Raw genomic sequence first — 14,904 nt, forward strand, 5'->3', positions numbered from 1 at the left:
TTAAGTAAGCAGAACTGGCAGATTTTAAGTTTGTACTTAAACATTTCAACTTAAGAACAATTAAAATCAGAGTACACTATTTCATACATTTAACTTAAAACCTTCATGTAATCTCAATGTGAACACTTTCATTAGTATTAACTTATAGTTTTAACAAGCTAGTTTGCTAACATACTATTATGTTATCATGCTAACAATAGTATGTCATACAGCACTTGCTGCATGAGTGCAACAATATAAAGATTTTATTTGCTGTCAAATCAAGCCGCATGCACCACTTGTCACCATGATGGTAACTATCCTAAAACTAACATTAACAGAAATTATTCTAAATTAGCATAAAAAAACATTAATCAATACTCAATCTCCCACTTAACATTAATCTTGCACAAAAAAAACATTATATTACACTTAATTTTAGCATTTATTCTCCCATTCAAGTGCCATCGGCAAAGCATGCTGGGAAATAGACATCCCAGCCGTTTCAGTTAAACTTAAGTTTGTTTAAATTAAAATAAATCATTTCATAAAACTCAAAACAATGAAACAGTTCAGTTTACTTAAAATATATCAGTTCTGTGAACTTGAAAGAAAAAGAAAGTGCTAAATACTCATAAAAGTTAATTTGACTGAACTAATTAGTTTAATTTAAGTTTGTCCTACTCAAACCAATTAATTATTTTGAGCGTTAGGGTTTACAGTATGTGTGGTGCTGTGACCAGTCACCAATCTTTTAACAGGGTTCCAACACATTTTCAACTTCAAAATTCCTCTTTTCCAGACTCAAATTTCCAAACCTCTTTGTAAATTTGTCAGACCATAATTAAACGGTTCATACATCATTATTTTCAGCATTATATTTGGTATATATGTAAATATTTTCACTTTCTGTTTTTTTTTAATTGGTTTTCTTGAAGTGATAACATGCACTAAAATGATGAGAATAAACCTTTATAACCTGCATTTTTGCATAATGAAAATTTGCTCCTTGAAATCATTCAGTCGTGTTCGACAATCACTAAATGATCATCATGAAATCTCTCGGCATGTTTGTATGATAAATAACAAAGCTGAATGTGAGAACAATTGAATGCCCTCAAATTTAGTATCATTCAAGCACATCTGATTTAAAAGAGCAAGAGGTCAGGCGCAGCTGATTTCACATTCTTCCAAAATGAAAAGCAAAAAGAAAAAAAAAAAACAGTTCTTTTCAGCCTCATGTGACCTCTACTATTGACCTCTAAAATTATCCAGTGATCTGAGTGAAGCTCATTTACTTTTTTTTTTACTTTTTTTTAAACAATTATACATTATTTACATTTACAGTATTACACATCATAGCAACGCAGGTAGGTGTTTTGTAAATCATCACACACACACACACACACACACACACACACACACACACACACACACACACACATCTTTCCTTTTTTCTTCAAGGTTAAAGGAGGACAAATAAGTTTTCACACGATGATGGATGCATTTTCTTCGGCTGAAGTTCAGGCAGAATCAGTGCAAGCTTGTATCAGACATTTGCATTTCGGGGGAAGCTCCCTCGGGCCTGAGAGATAGAGTGAAGGTGAGCATGAAGAAGGGAGAGACGAGAGTGATGGCTGTGTTGGGACCTGTAGTAATATATTGTTATACCGCTCCAGTGCGCAGCTGTATTGACAATGAGTCTTACCATTCCAAGACTGTGTCTGATGAAAGCGCGCGTAACGCAACGTAGGCCTACCGTATATAAACAACGAGTGAATGCAGCTCTCGCGAGGCCAGTCTTACCGCAGGTTGGAAAAGTTGCACTGCAAGTGTCAGGATTCAAAACACAAGCGGGGTACCTTCTTCACTGCACTCGTTTGTCAATGTCACACCAGTAGACGCCGAGAGGATGGAGTGAAACTCAGCTCTCTCAATGATGGGAGGTTGCCATAATAACATCTGACCAGCAGGTGTCAGTATTTAAATGAATATCAATTTCTTTTCCTCGGTTCTAGGTCACTTCTCCTGGGAGATTATTATTCAATTATTGAATGAAGATCAAACATGCTGCATTAACGCCTCTCCCGCTTCACACTCGTCTCTGATCCTCACTCACTCCTCTCATTCTATTCCTCCGTCTCACTTCTGACTTTTAAATGCAAATGATGGTGTGTAAGCGCAATGTTTGCTTTTTGTCTGTAGTATCACGTCACAACCTACACACACATTCATTCATTCAACACCATGTGCAAAACGGAAAGGAAACCTAAACTGGAGTAAAGATTTTATTGCAACAATATATGCTAGCCTTTTTTTCAATAAAATGATTAACCACCATTTAGGCTACTTAATTGTACTAGCAAAACTGTATCTTGGTATTATTAGAGATTGATGTTATGTGACTCTTCTTCTTACACTGTTTGCACGAGTCCCTACAGGGAAATCCGGAGGATTTTTGTGTATCTTCTTTTGTGTTCAGCAGAAGAAATAAATTCACACAGGTTTGGAACAACATGAGGATGAGTAAATTAAATTTTTTGGATGAACGATCCCTTTGATGGCCAAATAAAGGTAAGCTACACTTCATTGAATATTTGTTGACCAATAGTAGGGCATGTCAGATGCCATATTAAATTTAAAGGACAAGTTTGGTATTTTACACTTAAAGCCCTGTTTACAGATCGTTTCTGATGAAATAGAACGGTTAAGATTAAAATTTGGACACATGATGCTGTCCCGAGAATTTTAGGTTTATTTCGCTTTCCCCCCCACCTACATAATGACAGCCTATGGGCACTGGAACAATCTTTCATAAAACGCATTAAACTTTCGATTATAAAGACGTGAAACTCACCGAGTGGTCAGGGGTGTTCACTGATATGCTCACACAATAATCGCTGTAAAAGATGCTTTCCAACAGGTTTTATCGTAGTTTTTGTCCAACTCCATTGACTTGTATTGGATGTGCTGTGTGAGGTACGGTATTACTCCGCCGCTTCTTCTTCTGCTTCTTCTGTGTATTAAATTAAAGGTGAACTAAGTAACTTTTTTACCTTAACTAAACAGCTTCGGAGTCATTGGAATGGTTATATTACTTATTTCGGGTTGAATGGTGGTCATTTCGCACCCCCCTGGTGCTCGTGAGCGGAAAATACGCACTTGCAAGCGAAATAAACCTAAAATTCTCGGGACAGCAGCATGTGTCCAAATTTTTATCTTAACCGTTCTATTTCATCAGAAACGATCTGTAAACAGGGCTTTAAGTGTAAAATACCGAACTTGTTTTTTAACACGGATGTAGGCTAAACGAGGCTGTTAAAGATAGACGTAGGCTACATTCTTTGTGGCACTCAATAAAGGCCATGTCATTTTCACAACACACACCTTTTAGAACGGTTTTGTAAAGTTGTCGTCTTCTTTTCCCCCGGAAAAGACAGTTCGTCAGCTGAACAATCGGTATGTTGTTAGAAGAAACCAGCACAATCCATTGAACGCACTGTATCCCTCACAGCCTCCTTTTCATTTATGTAAAAAAATAAAGGTCTATTGAGTAGGCTATAGTTGTCACAACGAAATCTGCCATTAAAAAACGTATTATTGAGCAAAATTCAAACAGTAAAACAATTATTAAACAAAACAATTCATGAGATAGCATAAACGTAATAGGTAAATGTAAAATAAATGATCATAACCCTTATTTTTGCCAATGAATATTGTAATGAATTTAAAATCAGATTAAATGTTTAACATTTAAAAGACGTCAACTTGCCCAGTCCTGAATTTTTCCAAAAGGATTTATACTATTGTTCAATTAAAATATACCCTTAGGCCTATACCTTCGACCATTGCATGTATGTAATGCCAGTTTTACTTGTTTGTTTTTCGTTACAAACTTATTTGCAGTGCGGGAATGATGACAGTAAGTCGGAGGTGGAAGACTGATGGAAGGGAATCTGCAGTTGTTATTATGTCCACGAGGGGGCGATGAAAAGAAGAAACGTTCCCTCACTGTGGGAGATTTCAAATCGTTAAAAAATGATCCTAGAGTATTTAAAATAGGCTGGCACACATTTTCTTCTCAACTCAAAGTAGTAACCCCTCTGTATTAAAGGGCAAATCATTGGAACTACTGAGCTAACATTTGAAAGATACATACACACAAGGTTTATGTGATTGTATGTGTGTGTACAGGCTGTGTGGGTCCATGATGCAAGATGTTGAGCTAGGCAGCAGGTCAGAGCAAGATCAGGACTCAGTGGATCAATGTCACAATGAGAGAGAGAGAAAGACAGAGGCTAACGCTTCTACAAGAGAACAAAAGCCAAGAAAAGCCATAATACCATCTGATAAACAACTGCCTATATAAGCGTTTTAGTTCGCTTCATTAATCAAATGTTGCAAGTGCACCAAGACATCCCATTATTATGGTCCATTTCGTGTTTTTGGACACATATTAATTAAAATCCCCGTCCTGTCCATGTAGAACTTGAGTAAGATGCACATTTCTCTTACATATGTGCAGAATGATTGTGCCTACAGAGCATATCTGTAATGAGAGAGAGAGAGAGAGAGAGAGAGAGAGAGAGAAAGAGAGAGAGAGAGAGAGAGAGAGATGGCAGAGCTGAATCAGCACCACAGGAGAAACAGCAGCTCTCTTCTCTTCCCTCATTGTTCTTTTCTGTTCTTCTAATTAACCCCCTCAATCCGTTTAATTAAAGGAGAGCATCTGTCCTGCGAACAGTTGACAAAACACATGTGAGGTGTGTTAATACACAAACACACAAACACACATGCTGTGCTCTATAAAGGACACCTGCAGATCCACTGATGACTATGGACTAAAAGTAAAAATGTGTTTAGTTAACATCCAGACCTCTGCATCGAGTCAGTTAAGCAATCTATTATAGGGGCTATCACATTAACAAGAGTGCTGGTGTTCCGAATATCATGCAATTCGACCGCAGGTAATCACAGCCGTGCTGATATTCAGACCAACAGCGCCATTTTATGCAACAGTTAAATAAACAAGATCTTCATATTAAGTAGCATTTTAGACGCAATGCCAGTTACCTTGTCTAGTTTTGCTAGGGAATGAAAAGTTTCAAACAAAGTCAAAGGTGTTCATTTACTTGAGTAAATTATTCAATGACTCACTTTCTTTAGTATCAATTGTTTGAGTAAATGATTCGGTGACTCAGAGGCAAATATCAAAGGCAACGAAGGATACATCTATGCTGCCTTCAAAAATCGTTCTCAGGAGACGGGAAGTTAAGCTAACATTGGATTCGGACGTGCCTTGATGCCTTCCTACCTTGGAATGCATCGCTCGAATTCAGCATTGTAAAGCTTTCGGACGCAGCCAAAGGCTCACTCACTTGTTACGTTCCTGAATGAATCAGTGTTTTTGAACAAATCTCTTGAGTAAATGATTCAATGACTCAATCCCTTGTTTCATTCCTGAATGAATCAGTGTTTCTGAATGTATATGTATTAGGTGTGTTTGACTTAAAGCGGCGCTGCTCAGAGCAATCTGTGTATGAATACCACGAGAGCGATTCGAAAGCATATGGAGTCGTCTGCTCTCTAATCGCTCTCACAATACTTGATGTCATCCACCGATTGGTCTGCGCAGCGCCGCCTCAAAACGAACACACCTAATGATACCGCGACTCCTGAATGAATCGGGGTCTTTGAACAAATCACTTGAGAAAATGATTCAATGATCTTCACCATGTGTCGCTAACTACTGGGATAACAAAGTGAATTGCAGAAAGGTTCACTGAAAAATCTCCACCACTTCAGCACAGACTGACAATCATGCATAGATTTTGAGTGCAATTTTACTGGATTTTTAAAAAAGGTTTTAAATTATTATTTAAAAATGTTTCATTGTTCTTTATTCCATTTCCTACAGAAACACACACACACACACACACACACACACACACACACACACACACACACACACACACACACACACACACACACACACACACACACACACACACACACACACACACACACACACACACACACACAACAACAACAACAACAACAACAGGTGCAAGATAGTATTTAGTCCTCCATGTTTCTTTCACCCTGTTTCTTTCAATCTCCATTTTGTGTTTCCCATCTAATTATTTGGTCAATCCCTACTCATTTTGTTACTCTCTCTCTTTTTATTTTCACTTGTCCTTTCTTTCCTCCTCTACAGCGGTAAATTATTGAAAGGTTATTAAATTCAGAGGCATCATAGAGCCACTGCCGCCGGCACACCCACACACACACACACACTTGCGTCTGAAAACGTGCCAAATGCCACCCCAATAAAATTAATACATGATTCCACTCTCTGCAGCCAAACAGATGTTTACTATTCACTGGGTTCAGAGCAGGTTTTTAATCAATCAAACTTTCTCGTAATCAGCGTTTCAGCCGGGAGAGAGGAAGAGTGTGTGTTTGGTTTTAAATCTGCTAAGGAATTGATATGTGTCTGGGGGAGAGTTCAGCCGCTGTTACCTGCTCTCAAGGCCAACCTCATCACCGCTCCCCTCACATCAAGTGAGTGTGTGTCTGTGTGTGTGTGAGCATAAATCACACACACCTCCACTCACTTCCCCTCGTTTCAAAGCCCATTTGCCACAGGCAATTAGAAACCAACCAATCTCTCGCTCTCGCTCTCACTTTAACTCCTCTCTGCGGCTCATTCTCTACGTCTCACTCCTTTCTGCCGTTCTCCCTTCCTCTTCTCTCACTCTTTATCGATGCAGTCGCTCACTGTCACAGCACTGATGGCGAGTTTTAGCCTTCTGAACTGTACTAATCCAACAGATAAATTCACTCTCACTCTCACAAAGTGCCACTTTCTGACGTTGGTCGATACGTGGAGTTTTAAGTAAACCCAGGAGAGTCTGTTTATTAAACAGATGGGGCAGATATGATTTTCAATACACGCAATATTTAATCTATTTCAGTATATCAGTTCAGTCTAGCCATTTTCGCTTTTCTTCACAGTCATCTCTACACAGACACTGGTGAACCGGCCTCTCTCTCACTCTCACACACACACACACTCGCTGGTCATCACTTTACTGTTTATTACCCCCTTTCTTCTGAACAACAATGAGGATATAGCGCTCTCATTCTTCTCTGCATCTTTCCTTCACCCCCTCGCTCTCTTTATTGCAAGTTCAAGTAAGTTTAGAGAACACAGCTCCCCTCTGAGCAATGAAGAGGGAGAATGTATACTTCTGTTGGGACTTGTTTCTTTGTGTGTGTGGGCACGCCTCTGTTTATTCTTGTATGTTATTATAAGTGTTATTATATTAGCTGTGGGCAGTTGATCTCCCATCACGCACCTGGAAAGCAAAGCTTTTAATGTATGATTGCTCAATTGTTTTGTATCATTTAACTTTGGGATTAGTTCTAATTCTTGGGATCGCATAGATGTCACATTCAACTGCTCAAGACATTTCGACGTGTCTACCATCTTGGAACGGTTAACATGGCGCTGTTCATCACTTACACTAACAAATCAATGTACTGCTATGGAAATATAGATATTCATACATGTGAATAGGTTGTAGATGCACAGTCAGCTTGCTCTCGAGTGGCCACAGACTGGATTTGACTTTTCCAATATGGCACACAGCTTACGTATAGCAGCCCATAAAAATAGACACTAATGATATTTCTATGTATATATATCTATGGTGTCTATTTACCACATATGTAGGTATTGCCAAGCCGCTGTCTGTCCTGTTGTATAAGGCTGTCTTAAATGTGTTGATTTTGGTTAAGCTCTGTTAGGCATACGAGTGCAACAGTAACCGCCCATTTTGTCAGTAGCCTTGGTTCCAGAAGTGTTTTCCCATTGATTTTCTCCATAGAAAACTCTTCAATAAAGAGTTCAAGGCCATGAATAAAACCACTCCCAACTCCAAAATGAATCACAAAATCACAACCTTTAATTCAAAGATAAAAAGTATATGAATGTAAAAAGCTAAAAAGGATATGATAATACTTTTATTCAGCAAGGATGTATCAAATTGATCAAAAGTGACAATAAATACATTTAAAATGTTACAAAAGATTTTGATTTCAAATAAGTGCTCTTCTTTTTCACTTTATATTCATCAAAGAATCCTGGAGTTTTCACAAAAAAATATTAAGCAGCACAACTGTTTTCAACATTCATAAGAAATGTTTCTTGAGCACCAAATCAGCATATTCTATGGAGAGCATATCCTAAATGAACATGGAAAAAATGATGGGGGAAAAAAAAACGTGATGGGAGGAAAAATTACATGACAGTGTTTTTGTGTTCTCTCGTAAAAAGAATGGAGTAATGAATGGACACTAAAGAATGGCTCAAAATTCAGCTCAGCTTTAAATGTGATTAAAAAGAAAAAGAAAATGTAATCATGCTGACTGATCATTTCAACAGAAGCATACACCTGCATACAAAATAAGAACTCTGGAGCTCATTGTACATGTCAATGTTTTGAAAGGTTTTGAAAGATTTCTCCGGAACCATTGAAAATCAATTTCTCTATGGCTAATGAATTGAAATTTAGTTGCTGAATTTGAATGGTACACTCATTCCATTCCAGGCTTTCAATTACTATAGAACCACATTATTGTTATATGGCCAGGGTGGCAAGATAAAGAAAGATATTTGTCAAATATACTGATCAGAGAGTGCATACTAAACTTCATTAATATCAAATCCTACTTTGCATTTATCTTTGTATGTTCCATCCCCAAAGAAATAAATCAATTTTTTCTTTTAGACATCACCAGAGAGCAAATGAGAACGTTTTCTAAAGTCTCCAGCTGATCTTTCTCCAGAGAAAAAGACTTGTAATCTCAGACGTGTCTTCTCAAGCGTTTCAGAAGAGGTCTTAATGTTCCAAACCATGCTTAAATTTGCCAATATCCTCAAAATCTGCAAGAAAAAAGTCAGAGATTTCAAATTCTCATAAAATTCTTCCAAGACCAAATCGCGTGAGCTCTATCTACGCTCATTCTATAACTCTATACTCTGTCAATAGTTTTTTTGTGATTCTTTTGACACTCCAATAAAATTGTAGGAGAATCATCTGAGACTATTTTTATACTTAAAGGTGCCCTAGAATTTGAAATCGAATTTATCTTGGCATAGTTAAATAACAAGAGTTCAGTACATGTACATGACATACAGTGAGTCTTAAACACCATTGTTTTCTCCTTCTTATTTAAATCTCGTTTTCGAAAAACACCCCTGAAAAATAGACGAATCTCCACATAACACCGACTGTGACGTAAAATTTGCATATGCCAGCCCATGTTCAAGGCCAGGCGGAACTGCGCAGCCGAATCATCGTCCGAATCATTTTTCTTCGAGAGACATCATGGCTTGCAAACGAGCGAAGCATGGCAGTGTTTGGATGTACAAATGAACACAAAGGTATTTTTTTAGTTCCTTCATCCGAGCCTCTGAAGAACCAGTGGGTTATGTGAATTTCTGATGTGTAATTGTTCAAGTTGAGACAGATAATCTCTCTCAAAGTCGTTCAATACTGTTTACGCATCAGTAAATCAAGCCAGTGACTAAACGGTCAACTTCACATCGTTTCTCTTGGTAGGATGAAAATAATCTTACTTAAACTGTGATTAATATACAGATAGCGATCAAAGAACAATCCCTTTCCAGTCGCCCAAGCTGTCAATCACACAGTGCGAGTTTATCTGGACACTTGCCAAAACTCATTATGAAATCAATGACGCTGTTACACTGCACAACGAAGCTCTTACTGTACGTACATCATGTTTGCATTGGTAAAATCATTAGTGAGAGTGCAGAAACTGCGTTGCAATGATACGATCTTCATTCACGTGATCAACAGGCTTCCACTGAAGTCTCTCAGCAGCCAATCACAGCAGTGGCCGTTTACACTGAAGTCACACACAGACACGCCCCTTCAAACAGAGTGTTCAAATCAGAGGCTAAAATCAGGCTAGGAAAAATGCCTTTTATTTCTAAATTATAACAAGTTTTGATCTAAAATACATACTAACATTATAAGGGCACCCCAGGAAACATTCTAAAATAATAACATAATCCATGCAATGGCACCTTTAAAGAGATAGTTGACCTAAAAATGAAAATGATGTCATTGTTTACTCACCCTCAAGTAGTTTCAAATCTGTATGATCAAAAAAAAAAAGAGACAAATTTTCATTTTATGTAAAAAAAAAAAAAAAACTTTTGTCATTTTGTGTTCCAAAGAAAAAGAACAACAACATGAAGGTGAGTAAATAATGACAGAATGTTTATATTTAGGAGAACTATCCCTTCAAATGAAACATACAGTATTTATGTCTCCTAAGAGCAACCTTTGAACAAATACATTTTCGCTCTGTTCCTTTGTTTGTTTGTTGTTTGCCTTACTCTGGAGCTTTAAATGGATCTCTAAAACAATCTGTTAGCCAGAAAGGAAAGAGGGACAGAGAGAGAAAGAGAGAGAAAGACTGAAGCCGTGGTCTAAGCTCTGGGTTCCATTCTAAAAGCATCATGAGTACAGGCCATGTGTCATGAATTAAAATTGAATTAGCATTGACTGTGTGTGTGCGCGCATGTCTCAAAGAGATGGATGATGAACGACAGAGATGGATGGACACATTTGGCGAGTGAAGGGGAGGAATGAAGGGATGAGGAAGAAGAGAAATGCAAATGAAGAAATGAACGACAGGAACAGAAGTGGGAAACTGGGACGGAGAGACTAAGAGAAGGTGAAACAGGACGTTGAACTAAAGAGGAGAAAGAGGACGTGTCCATCAGGCTCAAGTCCTGAACATACACTAGGCCAGTGAGACTCAACTATAGTTTCACCTTAGAACCCATTTGTTCAATACATTTGTTTACTTTTGTGTGATTAAACAAAGTTATCATTAAAAAAAAATATGTCAGAACAAAACATTATTCTCATTGCAAGTGAACAAGTATTTTAGTGTGGATTGCATTTTATTTTTCTCGCAAGGGCCAATATTTTTGAAATATAAATATATTGACATATTTTGCAACCTTGTTTTTAATTGTTTTTTTGGGGGGAAGCATAATATGCTAAATTAAATAACTGGATTTTAAATTGTTAATGTTCTACCCACTTACCTGAAAACACTTTCAATTAAATTTAAATGTATTATTAGTTAACTTTGACAGTCCTGTAAAAATTATATTTTTTCCCTCAATTTTTTACAATGGATTTTTTGCTTTTATTTTAATTTTAGCTCAAGTTATAGTAATAAAAAAAAAATTTTTTTACACAAATTAAATTAAATGAAAATGAGAAAATGCTTTGGCAATTATCTGATTTAGTTTTAGTTAGACTTAAATGAGTATTAAAGGGGTGGTTGATTATGATTTCACTTTTCTAACTTTAGTTAGTGTGTAATGTTGCTGTTTGAGCATAAACCACATCTGCAAAGTTACGACGCTCAAAGTTCAAAGCAAAGGGAGATATTTGCTTTTAAAGAAATCGCTTTTTAAGGACTACAACATTCCTCCAGGGTTAGTGACATCACTAACCCTGAAATTTACATTAACCCCGCCCCCGGGAACACGATTTATAGATTATAATGACAGAATATGCTAATCAATGACTAGAAGATAACTACATAAAGCTACCTAAATTCATCAACTTACCATTCAGAAATGTCCTGTTGTAATGTTGTCATTTCTTCTTGAGTCTCTCCATCATTGTCTGAACATAAAAGGCTAAAAGTTTTTGAAATTTTCAGTGCATGTGTGTGTGAGGTAAAAGGACTCAAGAGGTTGAAGCTCCGCCCTCTGTGCTGGGAGCAGCAGCTCATTTGCATTTAAAGGGACAGACACAAAAACGGTGCGTTTTTGCTCACCCTCAAAAAGTGACAACTTTAACATGCTATATAAAAATACATGTGGGGTATTTTGAGCTAAACCTTCACATACACACTCTGGGGACATCAGAGACTTATTTTATCTTGTGAAAAGGGCATTATACCACCCCTTTAAGTATAATTAGATGACTGTTATGGTGCTGAGGATGAAAACAAAGGCAGAGCAAATAAAGACATTTCACAGTTCCAGCTAATCTCAAACGCTCTCAAGTCTGCTAAAAACGACAAACCTGCACACCTTTATCGAGCTGTAGTTTCAAGACATTAACCTCTGACCCTCACATTGATCCAACCCGAACCCCACTACCTCATCACATGTGCGCACAGACGCACTCCTGCCGTGTGGCATGTTTACAGCCCTGGATATTGGTAGTTGGGAGGCTCTTATGGAGAATCAATACAGCGGTTAGGAAAAGAGCAGATTGGAGCAGTGTAATGGTCTCAAGTACTCTCTAAAAGCGCTTTCTCCGAACCCGAGCCCACCCACTTACCCACACACACACAGATGCAGGGCTGTCATTAAACTACATTTACACTCGCACTAACACTGTTTACACAGTGGGGTCTCTGTCCATGAGCGGCTTTGAGCGGGGAGAAACGTGTGAGCTGCGTGTCCGGTTCAGTCTATTCCATGATCTCTTTCTGCCAGTGAGAGTCCCGAAGACACGTGAGCCGGAGTAAATGGCACACAGGACTCCGCTGTAAGTGTGTTTGTGTTTCCATTAACCTCGCTGGCCTCTCTCCTCTCCCACACGTCTAATGTTGCCATCTCCTCTCGTGAAAGACGTGGAAGTGTGTGGCAAAACAAAATGAGGAGAGATCGACAGTGTGTGTCTGTTTGTGTATGTCTTACTGATAAATATTTTAACGTGTCTTTTGCCCACCAAACAAAAGCTAATTTTGTCAAACAAGACAGACTAACCACTCTCCTTTGTTTTTTTGACCTCTCTTTCCTTGTTTTTCATTCTTTCCGCGGCTGAAAAAAAAAACAGCTGGTGATTTGCTGGTTATATCTGGTATTTAAGGGTCTCTCAGGCTAAAACCCCTCTAAAACCAGCAAACCGACAAGCTTAAGAGCAATAAATTAGCTTAGGCTGTTTTAAGCTCTTTTTCATTAGGGTTTTCATTATCTTGCTTGCCTTTTCCCTTTTCAATAGTTTTCATTTACTCTGTCACTTTCTGCTCTCACTTCCGCATCGGTCTGTCTCTGTATCTCTATCCTCCATCTGTCTTGGTTTCCCTTTTTAATCTTGGGCACTCGTTTAGAGATCTCTCTGCTGTCTGTCGTTCTCTTTCTCAAGACTCCCTCCTTTACTCTCACTCACTTCTTTTTGCTTTTTCCTCTTAATCTTATGATTACTGTTGCCATATCATGTCAATACGCCACTTCAGATGCTGGTGACATCTGTCAATCATTCTCTGTCTGCGTGTACTAGAACGGTTTTAATGCGAGAAGGTTTTTTTTTTCTTTTTTTTTCCCAGAATGTAATTAAAAACATGGGGGGAAATCCTTTTAATCGCTTCAGAATGAAATGCTATTTTTAAATGCTGGTAGCAGTTTATAATTTTATTATTTATATTTTGACTTCAAATATCAAGTTGATTTAAAATAATAATACTACTACTAATAATAATTCCAATTAAAGTTTATTTTATAATATTTTTTAAATATATAACATTATACAATAATTAATAATAAACTATTATTATTATTTCAGTTTAAATTTTAACCTGTTACCAGCATTAAAACAACTAAAGACCAGGTGTTGAATTTAAAATAATAATAATAATAATAATAATTGTATTATTATTATTATTATTATTTTTATCAATAAATACTGGTAGTTGTTTCATTTATTTTAATTTAAACAATAACAACCAAAGCCTAGAGTTGAATTTAAAATATTAACAACAACAATCACAATAAATTAAATATTATTATTATTATTTCAGCTTATTTCTTAACCTGTTACCAGTTGTAAAAAATGTAAGAAAAAAAATAAACATTCAAAGACCAAGTCTTACATTTAAATGATATAAATGATAAAAATGATGTTTAGTGGAAATAAGAGGTGACAGTGAGCCGAATGACAATTTTAGAAATGTCATTCATTTCGATTTTCAGATCATGATCTGAGAATAGATTTATTAAGTGTCATTTTAATTCATTTTCTTTTTATAAATAGGACAATCTGTTGTCTGTTCTGTTATCTAACTTGTTGTGTTAGCAAGTCCAATACTTTTACAATGTTTTCTCCGAAAAAAAAAAAAAAAAAAAAAAAAAAAAAAAATATATATATATATATATATATATCATTACAATCACACACCATATCAAAAGTCCACTTCATCATACTAATATCCTCTTCATGGTTGATGAAGGCCATAATCTAATACCTATTGGAGGCATACATAATGTTGTGGCAAAAGATTTTCTTTTGTACATAAGAAGAAATTTATTAACAGAGGTTTATTACATCTGTAACTCATAATATGATTTACGACTTGTGTAGATAATGAGGTCTAAAATACAGAAAAAAGAGCTTATTCATAAAAAATACTGAAACCGTACGCATACGCACAACCAGTTCCCTCTCTATTTATTTTCCCCACTTTCCATTGTCAGCGGGCAGCCTTTCTCTTTCTCTGCTACAGGGGATGAAAATTTAATATCACAGAGAGAGAGAGAGAGAGAGAGAGAGAGAGAGAGAGAGAGAGAGAGAGAGAGAGAGAGAGAGAGAGAGAGAGAGAGAGAGAGAGAGAGAGAGAGAGAGAGAGAGAGAGAGAGAGAGAGAGAGAGAGAGAGAGAGAGAGAGAGAGAGAGAGAGAGAGAGAGAGACTTTTCACATTCCCTTTACAGTCCATTCCATTCAACAACACAAAAAAACCCATCCTCTCCATGTACAACTCAAACAAGTTCACATTCCTTATGGAAACGTGCAAACAAAACCAACTGAGCGTATCTGTAGTAACACAGAGGAGAAAGAACGAGAGAGGGAAATA

General features: G+C 37.1%; 1 protein-coding gene across 1 annotated transcript in view; it reads right to left on the reverse strand.

Annotated features, from left to right (window-relative positions):
* Positions 1-14,904, reverse strand: part of efna3b (ephrin-A3b) — a 57,574-nt gene that overhangs the window by 10,661 nt on the left and 32,009 nt on the right. The window lies entirely within an intron of this gene.

Source organism: Scardinius erythrophthalmus (genome assembly GCF_964197995.2).
Source record: "Scardinius erythrophthalmus genome assembly, chromosome: 16".
Lineage (NCBI taxonomy): Eukaryota > Metazoa > Chordata > Actinopteri > Cypriniformes > Leuciscidae > Scardinius > Scardinius erythrophthalmus.